The sequence below is a fragment of the Protobothrops mucrosquamatus genome, unplaced genomic scaffold (assembly GCF_001527695.2).
Source record: "Protobothrops mucrosquamatus isolate PMUCROS unplaced genomic scaffold, P.Mucros_1.0 scaffold659, whole genome shotgun sequence".
Classification (NCBI taxonomy): domain Eukaryota; kingdom Metazoa; phylum Chordata; class Lepidosauria; order Squamata; family Viperidae; genus Protobothrops; species Protobothrops mucrosquamatus.
In genome coordinates this window covers 1,211,466-1,215,622 of record NW_015386948.1, presented here as the reverse complement: position 1 = coordinate 1,215,622, position 4,157 = coordinate 1,211,466, and the positions used below count along the sequence as shown (strand labels likewise).

The following is a 4,157-nucleotide window of genomic DNA, read 5'->3' as shown; positions in this document are numbered from 1 at the left end:
GGATGGACAGCTGCTCCTGCCTCTGTTAATGTCCGAGTTGCCCTGCCTTCTCTCTTTGGCTTGGTCTAGCGATGTGTTTCTTTCTCCTCCCCACCCTGCTACCCAGAGTCCAATTGCAGGCTTCTTGTTGAAGAGGCCAGATCAACAACAGCACCTTCCCCATCGCTCTGCTTGCCTTGACCAACCTTGATGTAGGCTAGCTGATAAGGGAGCACTCATTTCTTTTTTTTGTGTGTGTGTTTTTAAGAGGGAACAGTTTTGAAGGTTGTCTGTCTTCTTGCAGAGACGATCCGTGTGTTTTGCGTATTATGTGTGGCATGTGTTTGAGTCAACCATACGTAGCCAAACTATTTGAATGCTTGCTGGGATCTCAGAAAAAAGGAGATTGTGGAAAACCATTACCTGCTTATCTTGTCTTGTGTTTCAATGTGGCATTACTTATGTATCACTGCAAAGGAGGCATAATAACTTGGGGAGAACATTTATCCAAGCAGAATCTGCTGCGGGCTCATCTGGCTAACACAAGTGGCCAGAATTCACACCATAGAAATTGCTGAAATACCAAGTAAAAAATGATGATTTCTGTTTTTATGGAGAGGCAGGCCATGTCAACAGTGTTTAGACCAGGAGTGGGGAACCTTAGCTCTTTTATGACTCGTGGACTTCAACTCCCAGAATTCCTGAGCCAGCCATGCTGAGGGTAAAGAGAGAGGTTTCCAAGCTGAGCCATGCTGGCTCAGGAATTCTGGGAGTTGAAGTCCACGAGTCATGAAGGGGCCAAAGTTTCCCTCATGCTGGCTCAGGAATTCTGGGAGTTGAAGTCCAGGAGTCATGAAGGGGCCAAAGTTTCCCTCATGCTGGCTCAGGAATTCTGGGAGTTGAAGTCCACGAGTCATGAAGGGGCCAAAGTTTCCCTCATGCTGGCTCAGGAATTCTGGGAGTTGAAGTCCACGAGTCATGAAGGGGCCAAAGTTTCCCTCATGCTGGCTCAGGAATTCTGGGAGTTGATGTCCACAAGTCATAAAAGAGCCAAGGTTCCCTACCCCTGGTTTAGATCCTGGGTAATGGCTGCCAAGGCCTAAATTCTGAGCAGTACAGGTAGTCCTTGACTTACAACAGTTCATTTAGTGACTGTTTGAAGTTACAATGGCACCGGAAAAAGTGACTTAGGGCCATTTTTCGCGCTTATGACCGTCGCAGCATCCCCATGGTCACCTCAGATGCTTGGCCATTTTGCAGTATCCTGCAATCCAATGAAGGCCATTTATGACTTTCCCAGCCAGCAAAGTTAACGGGAAAGCCAGCAGGAAGATCACATGGTCACGTGATGTCTCGATGAGCGCGGTGATTTGCTTAACGACCATGGTTAAAAAAAAAGGTCATAACACTGGGTGCAATCTTGTGATGCCTCATTTAACGACTGCACCTCTGAATGATAAAATTTTCCCATCTCTATTGTGATCGTAAGTTGAGAACTACCTACACAGGTCACTGGGGGACTTTCAGTTAGACCAAAAGTGATTTAGTTGGAGTTGGGATATGATTTGATTTTTTAAAAAAATAAATAAATAAACACAAGGCCCGCAAAGCTTTCAAGGATTCCTCCAGCAACCAAGAAGCCAGAAGATTCCTAGAATCAACTCGGCCAAGAAGATCTCAAGGGCAGCAGGGTGAGTACCTGGCTCGTTTTTTCTTTGTCCTATTTTAAGGTCATCATCCCTGGGCTGGGCTGGGGAAGGGGCTTATGCACCCCTGTCCTTTTCTACCCTCCCTCTCTTATGGCTGTGAAGGAGGGCAAAAATAAAACAAGAGATAAAGTTCCTATCAAAGCCCTGTAAGAAGGGGTCTTTCACCTCATAGTCAGCAGATCCCCAGAGAAAGTGAGTTCCGCCCTCTGGATTTGTATTGGGTTTATTTAATTGTTTGGTTTATTTGTACAACCATCCTGCACAAATATGCACATTCCTCATGTGTATTAGGAAGCTCTGTTTTCCTTGTGGATTAGCAAAGGGCACTGTTGTTTGTCCAATCCGTTATGAAGAAACAGCAATAGTAATAGCACTTAGAGTAGACTTATATACCGCTTCACAGCCCTCTCTAAGCGGTTTACAGAGTCAGCCTATTGCACCCCCGACAATCTGGGTCCTCATTTTACCGACCTCGGAAGGGTGGAAGGCTGAGTCAACCTTGAGCCGATCAGGATCGAACTCCAGGCTGTGGGCAGAATAAGCCTGCAATACTGCATTCCAACCGCTGCGCCACCATGGCTCCAAAAGATTTACAATGGATAAAATTGGTGGCCCCATCTCCTTTTTTCCCTTCATTTCTAAAAGGAGGAAAGAAAATGTATCCAGAATGGAAAACAAGGTTCTTTTTTTTTCATACATTGGACTTAGATTTTGCTAAATATAGAGGTACTGTACGTTGGTAATAAGCCCCTGCATGTATTATACTATGTATTATCGTGTATATATCTCTGTATACCATTATACTGGTATCTACCAGTGGCATCCATTCGTGATGATTATGCAGGATCGTATCAACTTTCCCCGTCTGGTGGACATTGAGGGTAATGGGAATTGTAGTCCAACACATCTATAGACGGTAGTGGATTTGCTGCTCCAGAATGTTAGGGAAAGTTGTGCAGTACCACACAAAACAGAAATGCAAGCCAGATCATTGGGACCTTCGGGAATCGGGTTGCAACACTTAAGAGGGACCAGTTTCAAAATGGCTGCTGAAATCTTAAAGTGGTTAATAGGCCTGCCTCACCTGTATGGCCTTAGTCCTACCTGCCAGTTGGGAACACCGTGTAATTCGTTGTTTTAGTTAAAAAGGGGCTTGCGAAAGAGCTCTTTCCCTTGGTCCTCCTCCTCCTCCTCCTGCTGTTGATTCCTAGAAACTGGAATTGAACTAGGAGTATTTAGTCCTGATGCCTTGTTTGGAACTCTCAAGACTATATTCTTGGGATCCTTTCTCAAAGCTAATCTCTTACATTTCATCCCCAAATCCCCAATCAGGACAGATCAGTTTGCTGGTCTGATGAGGTGGAGTGGTCTTGTCAACTTCCAAGAATTCTTGGCATTTGAGGCACATTCTTCCTGGATCCCAACTCTCTCTCTCTCTCTCTTCCGAAGGGTCAGAGAACCCGCTATTGCTTTTGAAGATTATCCAGAAGTGTTAGAATGATGGTTTATCTTGAATCAGCTGATCAGTTCCTCTCCTGGCTTCTACTAGATTTTAATGCTGTTCCTTTTTTGGCAGTCTTCTTCCTATAACGGTATGCCGACCTGTACCTTAGCTTCTTCTTCATTTGGCTGTTTCTGATAGCTATTGTAAGAGTATGGCCTCTTTCCTGCATGCCCCTCCAATGGATGATTTAATAAATAACTTTATTCGTTTATATGAACGTTCTCTCTTACCTTTTTTTTTCTCCCCTTCTTTTTTTTCCTCTCCCCCGTCTCATTTCAGAAAAGGTTCACCAACCCAAAATGCGTCCTCCTGGCTTGAAATTTCGTCTGAAGAAGCGCACAAAAGCCTAATCATGAACTTGGCTACCCTTCTGTTTGTTTCTCAGGAACTCCAAAAGGAACCAAACCGCCCATGTTCCTCCTTCCCCATGTACAGGGAGCGCCTCCTTCTCTTTGCTCCGTGTTAACACCATGGAGCATTTACTATCGAGAAGGGCCACGTTCAACTGTCTGGCCATGCTCCTCAAAAGTCTTACTTGACTGAACTGATAGTTATTATTTTTTAAATAATAATTAATTAATTAATTAATGCCCTGAAGCGTTTAATTTCTCTGGTTTGTCATGAGACCAGCTGATTTCGTTTTGCGATATTTTTTTTTATTGTGTCTGTGACATTTACTGTTGCTAAGTAAAGAAGAATGCCGTCTCCTGTTCTCTTTTTCTGCATCTCCTTGTTGTCGCTGTGTCTTGTTTTTAAACTGTCCAGTAAGCAGGTAATGGTTACGCCCATTCTAGACCTAAATGGGACTTCGGCTGTCCGTTGGCTAGAATTGTGGGTGCAAAAGGTTCGGCTTTCTCTTCCTTGCTACTCTTTGGGGTGAATGCTGATGTTGTGTTTGCAGATTCATTTCTAGATCAGCCTAGTTGTTGGCTAAGCATGTGAGCCGCCTGTGGTTTTATAGCTTA

General features: G+C 44.3%; 1 protein-coding gene across 1 annotated transcript in view; it reads left to right on the top strand.

Moving 5' to 3' along the window:
- The window catches only part of BMP1 (bone morphogenetic protein 1), a 46,211-nt gene that overhangs the window by 33,991 nt on the left and 8,063 nt on the right, over positions 1 to 4,157 (top strand). The gene's annotated exons all lie outside the window — the stretch shown is intronic.